This window comes from Perca flavescens, chromosome 6 (assembly GCF_004354835.1).
Source record: "Perca flavescens isolate YP-PL-M2 chromosome 6, PFLA_1.0, whole genome shotgun sequence".
NCBI lineage: Eukaryota > Metazoa > Chordata > Actinopteri > Perciformes > Percidae > Perca > Perca flavescens.
Genome location: NC_041336.1, coordinates 38416610 through 38432575, shown reverse-complemented (window position 1 = coordinate 38432575; position 15966 = coordinate 38416610). Strand labels below are relative to the sequence as shown.

The window sequence follows — 15966 nt, the reverse complement described above, 5'->3', positions numbered from 1 at the left end:
GTCAAAACACATAACACATTCAGCCTTAATCACCCATACGACCCTTTGCACAACATGATACCAGCATATCCCCTCCGGCCATCTGTCTTGTGTGGGTTTTTCTGCAAGAGGTGGGCCAAAATCAAATAGCAGACAGTTTATCTAACCTTATCCTGGGCTTTTCATTTCCAAGCCTTATAAACTCAAATCGTATTGACCGCCTGGGAGAGTTAGAACTAACTAAGTGAAATCTACTTGCCAGCAATTGTGTCCAAGGCGCACGTCGTGTGTGTGTGTGTGTGTGTGTGTGTGTGTGTGTGTGTGTGTGTGTGTGTGTGTGTGTGTATATATATGTGTGTGTGTGTGTGTTCACCTTGTATATGTGTGTGTGTGTGTGTGTGTGTGTGTGTGTGTGTGTGTGTGTGTGTGTGTGTGTGTGTGTGTGTATATATGTGTGTGTGTGTGTGTGTGTTCACCTTGTATATGTGTGTGTGTGTGTGTGTGTGTGTGTGTACATGGCTTGCTGCTGATTCTATCTCCCTTCACATTCATTCTCTCTATTCTCTGTCCCTGAGGTGCATCAGGGCTGAGACTGCAGAGTAAATTGTCCCAAATTGAGTTCCTTCTTGCCGGCAGATACAGGCCACATCCCGACCGTTTAGAGCGAGGGAGGGAGAGAGAGAGAGAGGGGAGGGGGGGGGGGGGGGGGAGGGAGAGAGAGAGAGAGAGAGAGAGAGAGAGAAAACAATCACAGCACACTCACTTGCTCTAAAATCTTCTCTCTAATTTCTCTTTGCCTTTCTTTTCCTTTTAGCCACCCTTCCCATCTCTCCCTCTGTCTCTATCCTCTGCTGATTTCGCTGCTGCCTCTCATTCTTCTCCGAGCACATTATTCTTCTGCTTCTCACTCCTTATATCACTCTCTGGGCGCTGAGATAGGTATACATCAGTCTTTCCTTGCTCAGCTTGGCTTTTTCCTTCATTTGATGATTCTTTGCCCTTCTGTTTGTTCCCCTTCCTCCCATCTTTTTCATTTCTCCATCGAACCCATCAGCCCCACCAACAGTGTTTCCCTTCCTTCCCTGTGTCCTTTAGTCACCCTGGTTTCTATCCCTCCTTTGCTCTCTCATCCCACCCTCCATGGCTGACTGTACATGGTGACATAGTAGCCATCAGCGCAGACCTCCTGGGTGGAGAAGTCTCGCTCTGACAATAATCACACAGTACGTCTATAGCGCTGGCAGCCCAGCTGAGCTGAACTGAGCACACGCGACTCCCCTGAGGCCAGCACACTCCATTTAACTCAGCGGGGGAGAGAAGGGGAGAAAGGGATGGTGATGCCATTGGGTTTTTGGGGTTGGGGGTACTGGGGGCCTGGTGATGGAGCAGTGACTGGAGACAGATATGGAAATGGGATGAGAAAGGATGGCTGGAGCTGAAACTGGTGCTGCAGGGGATGAAGAGAGGTTTTGGACTTTTGGGTTTGGGCAGAATGTTTGTTTAAGAAGATGCTCATGTCACCATCTCTGCATGGAATGATAACTGCTCTCTACTTTCACTGCTTGCTCTCTGCAAAATCCCTTTTATATCCTCCCTTAGCTTTTAGGGTGTTTATTTTTTTGTATTGGCAGCAGGGTTACAGAAACTTCTCTTTAACTGTCAAACTAAGGTTTCAAGCCTTTAAAAAAACCCAGATCCACTTTGCTGAGACCATACCAGCCCTATGGATGCTCTAACTAACCTTGACCTTTGAATTCACTGAAAAAACCTACTACTAGTTCTTTCTACTGTGGAACTTTTTTCCTATTAGTTCCTCACTGGAATTTGCTGAAATGCCTTTCTAAAAATAGAAATCTCCTAAAAGCCTAACCTGTAAGAGGTACACGAAAATGGTGGCAGGACAGGAGTAGGACTTTGTACAGATGAATATACTGAATAGCAGAGATGCACTAGTCCACCTTTTATCCATGATTCCTCAACTCAGGTTATCTGCCAATACAGAGTACCGATCAGATACCAGTGCTCTTTTTTGGCATGGAACTCATTGGAATAGCTTTAATCAAAGTAATGAGGCCAGGGCACTTAAAACTGAGTCCGCAACCTGCTGTGACTTAAATTCCTATACTGTAACTGAAAGCGGAGACGCTAAATGTCATGACATTGGTCCTGATAACATGCATTCATACTGAAGACACAATGAGTCACAAGATGGAAAATCTCTAGGTATGGTGAAGGTATGTGATGATGGGGGGGTATTTTAATTCCAAAGGCCAAGGGAACTTTATCAGGATGCATAGTATCCTGGATCCACGAAATAACTGGCCTTTAAAAATAAACATCTGCCTGCCTCTATGGGAATTTAACATGGAGGTGTACTGACTTTTGTTGCCAGCGGTTTAGACATTAATGGCTGTGTGTTGAGTTATTTTGAGGGGACAGCACATTTACACTGTTATACAAGCTGTAAACTTAATACTTTACATTGTAGCAAAGTGTAATTTCTTCAGTGTTGTCCCATTAAAAGATATAATGAAATATTTACTAAAATGTGAGGGGTGTACTCACTTTTGTGAGATACTATATATCTGCTGCCGAAAGGACCGCCGGATGTCTCTCATTTTCTGCCGGATGTCCGTCCCCTTCCTCTGTCTTTGTGTTGGCGTTCTAACCTCCGGTGGATTTGTGAGGACTATGGTTAACTGCTCCTCAGATCTCTGCAGGGTAAATCCAGACAGCTAGCTAGACTATCTGTCCAATCTGAGTTCTCTGTTGCACGACTAAAACTACTTTTGAACGTACACATGTTCCACCAAAACAAGTTCCTTCCCGAGGCTATTTTCCAGAGGCCCGTTATTGCGTCTGGCGAGTAGCGATGCCCAAGACCACTGTGATTGGTTTAAAGAAATGCCAATAAACCAGAGCACATTTTTCTCCCATCCCAGAATGCTGTGTGGACTCGCCAGACCTTCCTCCGCAGCACTGTAAAGAAAGGTCTGGCAATGCGAGACTATGTCTTTTCTTAAAGACCCAGGTGCATGTCAGTTTCAGGTATAAGTTTCAGGCCCATGTACAGTTCTAGCATTGCTGGCTGTTGAGTTTTTGTTTAGCCAAGAAGATAAAAAAGCTTTTTAAGTGATGGTAAATGGACTGTAATCAGAGGTGTCAAGTAACGAAGTACAAATACTTCGTTACCTTACTTAAGTAGAAATTTTGGGTATCTATACTTTACTGGAGTAATTATTTTACAGCATACTTTTTACTTCTACTCCTTACATTTTCACGCAATTATCTGTACTTTCTACTCCTTACATTTAAAAAATAGCCTTGTTACTCATATTTCAGTTCGACTTGTTTTCATTCCGGCTCGTCATCGTTCAAAAACACACACAAAAAAACCTATCCAGATCGCGCCATCCGGAGAGAGTAACTTTGATTGTGGTTGGATGAGAAGTATAAACATAGCTATTCCGACACCCTATTGGTTTGTACGCGATCCATCGCACCTGCACAGACCCGGTGCTAATACGCCACCGGTGCTTTAACGACTGTTATCTACCGGACCGAATAGCAACGCGGATTTCAGGATGTGGACAGGATAAGCCACCAACCCTACGATAAGTGGACTACCTGCTTCACCTGCTGAGCCACAGCCGCATCTTCTGTCTCATGCCTTTAACTGCACTTCAGTCTTCACATATCACCGTCAACAGTTCTAAAGGGACTATTTCCTCTGTAGAAAGTTGTTCCAGCAGTTGTTTTTGGTGAACAACACATTGTTGTTGAATCCTTTAACCAATACTTTAAAATTGTGAAAGCAGTCTTTGGCCCAAAAAAACAATGAAACACAACTACAGCTGTACATTAAAAATTAGTGAGCAATTTTAATCCAAAACAAAACACACACACCCACCCCCTCACTGGCTGACACATATCCTTGTGCCCTGCCAGAGCAGGTTCACAGCAAAACAATATGAGGCCAATCAGGGGACCATTGGTATGGCTCTCCCTCTGCTAATGAAGGCACTTTGAAAAGGTAATCTAATTCACCAGCAGCAATTAAGGCTGGGAGCGCCTTGTCACTATCAATTATCCGCTCCTTCACTCATGTTCTCCAGTGTGGACGCTGAGCCTGCCTGACACACAGCACTGTCGGACAAATCAACCCCATCAGCCAGACAGTCACTGAGAACACTAATCATGAGAGGTTACAACACACACACACACACACACACACACACACACACACACACACACACACACACACACACACACACACACACACACACACACACACACACACACACACACACACACACACACACACACACCTTGAATCATTGCACGATGAACTAAGTAAGCTTGACGTGAACTGGGATGTCAGAGGTAGATCTTTACTTCGCTGATTAATCAACATACCGATCCTACATACTGCTATAGGTGGCATGACTGATGTTAACGTTCATCGAATATTGGTTATTGATCAAAAACCAATGATACTGTGAAGTGTGTGAGTGTGTGTGTTTATGAACTAGAGATTTAAACTTTTTGTCTGACTGAATCCCTAATGTTTTATTTTTTTTGGACAAATAGCATTTGAGGATTATTTTCTCACATTTTATAGATTAAACAATGAATCCAAAAAAAAAGTGTATGAACATAATTGAAAATTTAAAAAAAAATCAACTGTGAGAAGGGAAAAATCCATACATGATTGTATGACATCCATCTATCCATCTATAGGGGTGGGGGGAAAAATCAGGGGGGAATCGATTCAGCATAGTATCGAAATACTTTCCGTGGCAATACTGTATTGATACACGGACGCCAAGTATCAATCTTTTATTATACAGTGGGGCAAAAAAGTATTTAGTCAGGCACCAATTGTGCAAGTTCTCCCACTTAAAAAGATGAGAGAGGCCTGTAAATTTTCATCATAGGTACACTTCAACTATGAGAGACAAAATGAGAATAAAAATTCAGAAAGTCACATTGTAGGATTTTTTATGAATTAATTGGTAAATTCCTCAGTAAAATAAGTATTTGGTCACCTACAAACAAGCAAGATTTCTGGCTCTCACAGACCTGTAACGTCTTCTTTAAGAGGCTCCTCTGTCCTCCACTCGTTACCTGTATTAATGGCACCTGTTTGATGCAACCAAGTCCATGAGGGGGGGCTCCTTGTTACACTACTGGCAGCTAGCAAGCAGGGTGATCCATGGACCGTACAAACTACTTAGACACTTGGCCTGATCACCCCTGGCTGGGTCGCCTGGGCGACGGTGTCTGATGTTGAAGTTGCATTGAAAGGTGTGTCTTAAGTTGTTGTTTTATTTCTTTTCATTTGACCTGCAGAATGCACATTGTTATAGACAATAATGCTGATTTTGAGAACACCAAAAATTCTCTATATTAGTTATCTCACTGACATGAAATTTTGCATAATTCATCCTTGTACAGACTCATGACTACTAAATCATAGACATTTAAATTTCTCATGCTGCCGTGGTGCCAAGGGTAGGGTCACCTGGAGTTGATGTGGACTAGATTTGGTTAATGATACATTCACAAACAATGGCAAATTATGTCAAACAAGACATATCAAGAATGTGATAACTGGTAACAGGAAATTGGATATAATCTAAAAAATAAAATAAAAAACGTTTTCAACATGGCAGGAGGGAAATGGGTGTTGCAGTTTTGGTATTGCAAAACTTTGTTCCAAAAATTCATAATAATCTGATAAATAGAGCCTCAGACTAGAACACCCACATACTTGTTTCTAGTGCTAGCACAATGTGCTTTTGTTCCAATTGTATTGCGTTTTTCATTCATTACGATTCTAGAAGTATTGCGATTCGATAGTATTGAGTATTGCGATTTTCTTTTCCTTCTTTAACAAAAACAAATGTTGAATAATACACTTCTAGAGATAATATATAATGAGACATTTCTAAAAACTTTAGGTGATTCATCGGTAAAAAAAAATTTTTTAGGGAAAAGAATCAATTTTAAAAATTGTCGCAAAAAAAAATTCATGATACATACGATTTTCGTACTTGTTTCTAATTGGTTAAAATGAAAAGATCCAAGTTGAAAGAAACATTAACTACTTGAAAGTCCTTTGGAGTGGTTTTCTAAAGCAAGATGTGGAGATGGAATCTGTAACACTGATACAGTACACACAGCACCCTGACCGGTGGCCCTCTTCTCGGACTGAGGACAACACCTCAATTCAACTAGACCTTCAGACTCCAGACAGAGGTATAAGCTGACAGACAGGACCACTGAATGCTCCTCTCAAGGTTTTGATTGCTTATCTTAATCTCTCCAACGAATGACCTTAGACCAAGGCACTGATGAAGAGGGGATTAGCATAACAGTACTGCTGCTGTACGGAGAGCGCTGCAAAGCTTTCAAACGATAATATGTGGGCTTGAATATGTTGCTGCAGGAAATCAAAAATCCTGGGTACTGACAGATGTTAATGATACATGGATATCAATGTACTGCCATCTCAAGTTTAAATTCAATCTGAGATGGTCATGTTTAAGTATCATTTCACAGGTATTGTCCCATCATTAACAACTATATATATATATAGTTCCATATAAATGCACGGATAATTTGTTGTTTTGTCGTTAGTGAAAAACAATATTGACCTTGTAGTTGAAAAAGGAGCCTCATATAAGAATGACATTTCCTCCTATGGAGTCCGTTCATTCACAGTCAGAGATCGACTCTTTGACTGGCAAGATGGCGGCGAGCGGAAAAACCAACCGCTAAAGTGAGTTGTTAAAAACTTTCTTTTTAGTAAACTCTGTGTACACAAACAATATTCTCAATGCTGAGTTTATATGTTGAGCCCCTGGTGATATATGTTGTGTGTCGAGCCTTCTTAGTATTTTAAAAATTGCGATTTTAATGCTATAGTAGTGCCCCTAGCACTCCCATTCAATCTTAAAAGTGCCGTTTCCGTCCTAATTATGCTTTTAAACGAAAGTTTGACTCGGGTACATTCACATTTTAGCGAGAGTTACGCTTTAAGAATACTGTTGCAAATAGTTATTTTGTGTATATTAAAAAAAGAGTAAGTTAAAACTATGTCGAAAACGTTCGGGATTAAATAAAAGACTAGATCATCAAATCAAATGCTCTCACATAAACAATGATAGCTTAATGTAGTGATGAATGGAACAAAAGAAAACAAGAGCAGAAAGAAAAAGGGTGCTGAAAACCAGTGTTGGGAACGTTCACTTTCTACATGAACTAGTTCAGTTCATAGTTCATACTTCAAAATGTTGAACTAAGTTCACAGTTCCAAAAATGAACTAGTTCATAATTCTTTTTTTCCATATGTTGCTGCGAGCTATTATTTTTCAACTATTATTTTTAACTATGCGTCAGATTTCATCTTCATATCCAATCAGTCCAACGTGCCGTTTCAGGTTTGCCGGGGATGTGACTGAAATACGGATTTTCTTTTTGAAAGCCGGCGGGTAAAGTTTGCCCAAAAATGTCAGATGTTTCCATCCTCAGCGACCTCGTCATAAAACTGGTTTAAATAATCATACGAAGCCTCCACGCTGCTTTCTGTTTTGATGACCCATGCGGCGGTGAGACACTGGTGGCTGGTGTTGCCAGATTGGGTGTTTTTTCCGCTACACATGAAGGCCTGTTTATGGTGTGTTTTAGCCGTGGTTTTGGCCTGGAAGGCTCTGTAGAAATCTGGCCCCCTATTGGACGAAGTTAAACTGAGAGAGCGTGCCGTTCACAGACACCAGAATGAAGGAGTTCACAGTAACGTTTATCAGGCAGTAATACAGTACGTTCAGTTTACGTTCGCCCAAAATATGAACGAATTCAGGCACAACACTGCTGAAAACCTCCCACAATGCAACATACATATGGACACCACCAGTAGAAGAAATCCAAACTATAATTTGCAGTGTTTTCCTTGTCCTATGCAGATTGAAAGTTGAAGCTTTTCAGGATTCCTGTGGAACTGAATGGAAAGAGGACTAAGACTAGCATTGTTCGCTTTCCATTAGGATAAATTGCATTTTGAATCTATTCACATCAGACCTGCTTGTCTTCTGTATTTGCAATCTAAAACATATTGCAGACAGACAATGTACTAATTGCATTAACATAATGTACTAGTCGCTTTTATGTGCAATTAAAGACTGCAAATAACCTGAGCTGAATGTCTTAAGACTGTTGGGGGACATGGGGAGAACATACATACTCCAGACAGCAGACACACACAGGCCATTCTTGCTGTAAGGCAACACTACTAACCACTAAATAAACTGTATTCATAGAATGATAACCATGACATGCTCCAACTTGAGATAAGGTATGTTATGGGCCAGAACTTCCTGTGTATTGATCAATAGACTATACGTAAGCATATTATGATAAGGAACCTTTTAAAAAACATATTCAATAATAAATCTGCAACTATGACTTGGATCAGCTGCAGACCTGGCTAGGGATGGGACGATTCGTCGATGTAATAGATTACGTAAATGCGTCACACGTAGAAATAAAAAATAAAATAAAAAAAAACATAGCTGCCTCCAGCAACAGCGCAAGTATAGATTCCTCGCGAGTTCAACACGTTGAGAAAAAGGCTCACACACGGTCTTCTAAAGTGTGGGAGTATTTTACTCTTAATGCCAACAACAACGTGGTAGTCTGTAGACTTTGTAAAATGCATCACTGAGTCAGGATAATGTCCTTTTCCCTCCCAAGTAGAGTTTAGATTCTCTGCCCGTAAGGTTGGGCATCGTTTAGATTTTAACGATTCGGATTCCTATTCCGATTCTTCCTTTCGATTCCGGTTCTTATCGATTCTCGATTCCGATTCTTTGAGGGGTGGAGTTGAAACGGGTCACATGCTTATTTCACAAATAAGAGGAAAGTTTTATTTTGAGTCAAAAGTGGGTTGCAGTTTGACGGGGCTTTTTCAATGTAAAATAAAGCCACACTATAGGACCGCTTACTGTGCTCCACGGCTACAACACAACAAGCGCATGGCTGCCACGGAAACCAAAACTTGCGCATGTTAAATTTGGAACCCATGATCAGATTTGAAACCAAATCTTCCAAACAATTCCAATAAAGAAACGATTCCGATGGAATCGTAATTTTTTAAACGATTCCAAGTAGGAATCGGTTTTCGACCCTATCTGCCTGAGCCCAAACTTGACCCACGGGCCGGGTCGGGACCCTATGTCCCGCCACTATCCCCGGGCCGGGCCCTTGATCAAGCATTTGAAGTTTTTTAATCATGACTTTATTAGCCTAATTGGGTGGCGAGAAAGCTATGCCTCTCCAGCTTCTCCCGTAGCTCTGGGTAGATGTCCTGCACTGACTGGAGTGGGAGGTAAACTGGGCTGTGTCTCCCCCCATCTGTAGCAACCAGGCCAGATTGTTTCAGATATCTCACGAGTCCTTTATAACGTCAGTTATAAACGGCCCAAATGTTAAAAAATTGTCGGGTTAAATTCGGGCTCGGGCTCAGGCTCAGGCTCATAATTCCAGTTAATGTGTCGGGCCGGGCCGGGCTCGGACACAACGTGCACAGGCTTGAGTAGGGTCGGTCTTGATTTTTTGGGCCCGATCTAAGCTTTACTCCCAAGCATGTGCGATTATCAACAAAGTGACACGGAATGTGTTCCCAGTGGTAGCCCAACGGTACGTTAGTCCATTGATTTGGTTTACCATCATCATGAGTGACCCAATTATTACAGACTCTTATATTAGACACTCTGCAACTTGCCTGATGTTGTATTTATTTGATACATCTGATTTCATATGTTGCTAAAATTGCACTTTTTTTCTGTAAGATTAAAAGGAGAAGAGCTTGGATGTTAAACAAGAGCTTATTCATTATTTTACCGACTACTGTTAAAAAAGCAAATACAGGCTACTCTTTTGGCACTTGCTCTGTTTACTTTAAGTTTTTATTTTTGTATTCCTCCTGAAAGTGACTTTATTTTGTGGTTGGATTGATAGCCTACATCTGGCTTCAGGTTGCACTACTAATTCATTTTACTTGAACAGTGCAGTGTTAAAAATTTTTAAGAAATAGAGATTTGAACCTTATTGAAATTTGTTTTATGTAAATTGTTAATAATTGAGCATTGTATTTTCTTATGAGTCTTTGCCCGTTTGTTATTGATTTCTATGGATAAGAAACACATTCGCTCCCTTTTCAAGTGTCAAATCAGATTATCATACTGCACAGCATATGATTGAAAGACCCAAGCATCACAATTCAAAACAACCCACTTGAAGGAAAAAGCACATTTAAGGCACTGTGAAACACACATGCTCAACAAGAGCCGAAGGTACTGTGATGCGATTGTTCTATCATTTGTTCCTTAATGTCTGTTTTAATATTTTCTTTATTTTTTATGTTTGTGTCCTTTTATTTTCTGTTGAGCTCTTTTTTGTTGGCTAAAAGAGATTAATTAAAAAAGTGACTGGATATGAAGCGTTGTGATGATACATGAGAATTGTTGGCAGCTCCTTTTACCTTTTTAAATCATCTTTGCTGAAGGCAAATCTACCCACCTCTGCCTTAAGAGTTGCCTGTTACCACTAGAAGCCTGATTTAATACTACAGCATCTGATGGCAGTTCAGCAGTAAGGCTGGGTATAGTTCAAAAATATTCAATACTGGTACTGATACCAATACCGTGACTTCAAAACCTGTTCCTAAACGATTTTTTTTCGATACCAATTTTTTAAAAAGAAAATAAATTTCAACATTACGGCACAAATCTTTCTATTTATTTTTCAGCTCCTACTACATGAGCCGTCCGTGCGTGCCTCTGTGACCTGTAACATTAGACAGCCAATCACAAACCTTATTAGATCTTGGTAGAAGCATGCTGCTTATTGGCTCACTGACTATGATGAGATTTACTCAATAGGTATTGAATGACAAGGCATTTTTCGATACTTGATATACTTTAGAGAGGCAATTCATTGGTGCCTAAAAAGTATTGAATTCGGTACCCAGCCCTAGTCAGCAGAGTCGGACTTCGAGTCGTCTTAGTGCTGAAGCATCACAGGATGCATGCCCCGCTGCTGCTGACAGCCTCCAACAGCCAGACAGAAAGAGGAGAGAGCAACGGAGATGGAGGGAGGGATGGAAGGGAAGAGCATGAAGGATAAACAAAAACAAACACAGACATCAAGAGGCACTGAAGCAGTGTGAGAGCCACGTGAGGCATCCTACCCTATGGAGAAAATAGCAGCTGGTGTGTATACTAACAGCCCTACAGGGGCTGTGGCCTCCACAGTCCCAAATATGGAGAAGCAGAAAGGAGAGATAGGAGGAGGGCTGGGTGATAGAGGGGGATGCTCGGGGCTAAATGGGGTGAGCAGTTAAGCCTTGTTGGTTACAGTACTGGCAGGAAATGCAGGAGATGGGAGGGGCGTGAAGGGTTCTACAGTCCATATTAAATAATAATACAGACAAATACAGGGACTGATGGGTTTTTTAGGACAAATACAATTAGTTTAGGATTGGGTGTTGAGTTATTTAGTGTGTGAATTTCACATTATTATAACTTGGATCTTATTTTGTAGATTTAGCAATAATTTTCTATAAGTAATAAAAACAATGTACTCACCAATATTTGGGAATTTGGCAACATTGCTAAAAAGAAGCCCAACGGGGAAAGAAATATGACCAGTCATATGATCATACAGGTTTTAAAGAAAACCCTACATTAGTATTACTTTCAAAGACGGGATTATTTTCTAAAACGAGGTGCAAAAGAGATGTCATCAGTCATATGTAGGGTAACAAAACACACCTATATGAACTGATACAACTCCTTAAAAACAACAGGTTTATAACCTTGGATTACAAAATGAAATATAAAATATATAATAATAATAATAATAATATATTATATAAAAATAATTCCATGAATGTTAGAAAGAAAAAAATATTTGCACAACTACATATTGAAAAGAAAATGGGGTAAATAATGAAAGCAAGACTCAAGTTGTAATACTCTGGACTTCCTTTTAAGCCCAGTGGCATTGTTTCCCCTTTAAATTTAATTCTACTCACTCAATACAAAAAACAATGTAGGTTATAGGATACAAAAATTAATCCAAAACATATTTAGGGTCCTATTTTAACGAGCTAACGGCGTGAAGCACCTGGTGCAGGTGTGTTTAGGGCGTGTCCAAATCCACTTTTGCTAGTTTGACAGCGGAAAAAGGGTCCGTGCGCCGGGCGCATGGTTCTAAAGGGTTGTCCTTAGTGTCTTCATTAATCAGAGGTGTGTTTTGGGCGTAATATGCAATCAACCAATCAGAGATCATCTCCCATTCCCTTTAAAAGCCAGGGGGCGACCTCTAGCTCACCCAGTAAGTGTACCATGTAGGCTGAGGCCTTTGCAGCGGCCCTTTGCTGCGTGTCATCCCCCATCTCTTTCCCACCTTTCCTGTCTATCCACTGTCACTCTGAAATTAAGGGAAGAAAAAAGCCCCCAAAAAATAATCCAAAAAATATATAAAGCCAGGCGCATTTATACCTTGGTGCATTGCTATTATGATCGTGGATTTTCTAAGCAGGAAGGAGAGATGTTCAGGAGAAGAAACTGATCTGCTTGTGCGTGAAGTGAAAGCGCGCGAGCAGATCATATATTGCACAAGTACTATGCAACCAAAACTCCATAATACTATTTCACATTGTAATATTTTTTATTTTTAATGCAAGATAGGACCCTTAGACTAATGCGGAACCCAATCAATATGCCACATTCGAGTACATTTTGGATTAAGGCTTCCTATAGACACTGAGCGTAATCAAATTTACTATTACATGAACTGGTGGTCATCAAAGAGTGTAACATATTATTATTCAGTTATTTTCAATATTGATTACTGTACTGATTATTATCTTGAATAATTGATTGTTTAGTCTGGGAAATGTCAAACAGTCATGTCTTTGAATTTCTACTTGACATTCCAAACATATTCAATTTGCTATCACATACGACAAAGAAAAGCAGCAAATCCCACAACCAGCCAATGAGGGGCATTTTTGCTTGAACTGACTGAAATGATTAATTGTTTATTAAAAAAGTTTAAAATTCCTTTTCTCTTTTACTATATAATTAGTTAACAATATACATATGTTGGAATTAGTTGAGTATTGTATAAACAGTCTTACCGCACTCTACACCTACGTATTAAGTTATTAAATTCCAAGTCCAAGTAGCTCCATACCTGCTACACTTATGTCTGTCCTTCATGAGTCCCACTCAGTTAAAAGTTAAGCAACCAAAATAAAATCCACTCTCTGTAGCTGAAATCATAAAAACGCACAATTAATTTAACCAGGAAAAATAATTTTCTTTCAGGATGAACAGAATCTACAATGATCTGCTATCTAAAAATTAAAGACCACTGTCACATTACACAGGTCTGGACTGGATTCTTACTTTAGGTAAGAAATGAGAATCATGAAACTGGAGCAGAAGAGAACACTCGACAGCAGCAGTAGCTGACATACAGGTCATAAAAGCTTATAATAAACAACAACTTCATACAATCTGGTTTACTTTAACTTATTTCCCTTTAAGCTCTTTTATAAACTCTCTCCAAAACAAAAACATACAACGTGCAATTTTACAATATTTCTCAATATTCCATTTTATATAGATATGCTTATTCCATCTATAAGAGCATTTGTGTGCTTTTACCACAACTCGCTGCTCTCGTCCAACATCTTCCTTTATCTTCTGCATCTCTCTCGCTTTCCCTATCTCTCTCTCCATTTCAATATTGAAGAGAGTTTTATTAAGGGCTAGACTCGGGTGTGCTGAGGCGCTCTCAGTAATTTTCCTACAAAGTGCTTTAATCCATCACACGGCCAACATGTGGCCTTTGCAGCTATACATCATCTCAGCCAAGGGAGAGAGAGGAAGGGAAAGAGAGAGAGTGGTAGCATAATTGCTGCTCTCCTCCTCCTCCTCCTCCTCCTCACCCTCTTCTTCTTCTTCTTCTTCTCCTTCTCCTTCTCCTCCTCTACCTTCATCTCCCACCAGAGTTTCTCACCTGGGAGGGAAACCACATCTTCTCCACATATTCCTCAAGTCAAGTCTTCTCTCCATTTACAAATGAGAGTGAGGCATGAGTGAGAAAGGAGGGGGGAGAGGCAGTACGCAAAGAGAGAGAGCGAAAATGAAAGAGATGGAGATAGGCGTGAATGAATGAGTGACGAACGAGTGTGTGAGGGAGAGAGAAAGAGATAAGGAAAATGGAGAAAAGCTTACTGAGATGAATTAAAATTTGGGACAAAGCGGGTGAGAGGAAGTCAGACTGTGTGTGTGTGCGTGTGTGTGTGTGTGTGTGTGTGTGTATGCTCTATGCGCAAGGTGTGTGCATCTGCATGAGGAAATAGAAAATCGGGAGAGGAGTGGGGACAGGGGAGAAAAAAAATGTCCATTTCCCAGCATGCAGCTGGTGCCCTCTGCGTTGCCCCCGGCCAACACCTGCCTCCATTTCACTCTCTCCGCCTTCCTCACGCCGAGGAGCAGCGGTGAACTCTGGGCCCCCTGACTAATGGAATGGGCCCTCTCTTCCAACCATTAGAGGATTGGTGTCCCTTTTTGCGCCCCTGGGTGCCCTATGGTACAAAAAAGGGAGAGGAAAGGGCAAGGGAGAAGATGGTGGCACATTGGCCTTTTTCCTTTTCACACACACACACACACACACACACACACACACACACACACACACACACACACATACACAAACACACACACACACACACACACACGTAATCCAACCAGGGTAAGGCTTGACATAGCTTAGCATTTGACTGGTGCCATTTCTGAGAGGATATTAGAAATTCAGAATAGTGAAAAGAAACTCTCCGAATGTGTACGACAGCGGGCCTGGCTGATCCTGAAGCATTTGTGTGATTTCATTTAGCCAGTAAATCCAGTGCTCTACCTCAATTACATCTGCTTTACTCAGATGGAAAACACACCTTGCAAGGGAGGATGGGGTGGGGTGGGGGGGGGGATTGAATCTCTCGATGAGCTGATAGCACGTCGGGAGACAGCGAACCAAGCTGTGCCGCAGTAATGTTATGCTAATGATATGGTAATCTGCCAGCAGTATTCCACCTCACTGGAGAGAAGGGGAATCTGGGAGGCCTTTCACCATTGGATGAGACCAGGGACCTCCTGGTCTCACACGCACACACACACACACACACACACACACACACACACACACACGCACGCACAACACACATACACCTTAAAGCAGTGATCTCAGCTAAAATATAAACAATGCAACACATAGACCTAATCTGGCTCTAATCGGATTTGCAAACTCTTAAGTAAGCAAGAAATAATACCTGTAAACAATGCAGTATCATGTGATGTAACTTAAAACTGGGTCGGCTGTATTGTAAGTAAGCCTGCAAGCTGAGACTTTTGTTAATCAGCGTGTAATCTTAAGTAGCTGTGTGGTTGTTCTGTGCAGGCGTAAAGTGAAACAGAAAATCATCTATTTTAGATCACGATCAGGTTCTTTTTTCTGTCATTGTGTGCGAAACCTGCACCTGTAATGGCTGATATTACCTGCATAGTCAGAGCATCTCTTTCTCTCTGGCTCATAATGATTGCATTAAACCACCACATCCTTGGTTGGAGATGAGACTGGCCATTGTATGACAGTAATCTTTGAATTCACATCAGTACTGCCACACCACCGTAATAATTACAAGCAAGAGCTTCCTGGGTGCACTGCATTTGTCACGTTTGTTTCTTTATTTAGATTTTGCTACATTTCCCTGCATCATCGGGAATGAGCTGATTTACCCTCCAATTTAAAAAAGGAATGTTGAGAAACTATCAGCCATCTTTAAACAAATTTCAAATGAGCAAGGTGTAAGACAAGTGTAAAGAAAAATGTGGATAGATAAACTCAATCTCT

General features: G+C 40.9%; 1 protein-coding gene across 1 annotated transcript in view; it reads right to left on the bottom strand.

Moving 5' to 3' along the window:
- Nucleotides 1–15966, bottom strand: part of LOC114557388 (proprotein convertase subtilisin/kexin type 4) — a 256104-nt gene that overhangs the window by 223370 nt on the left and 16768 nt on the right. The window lies entirely within an intron of this gene.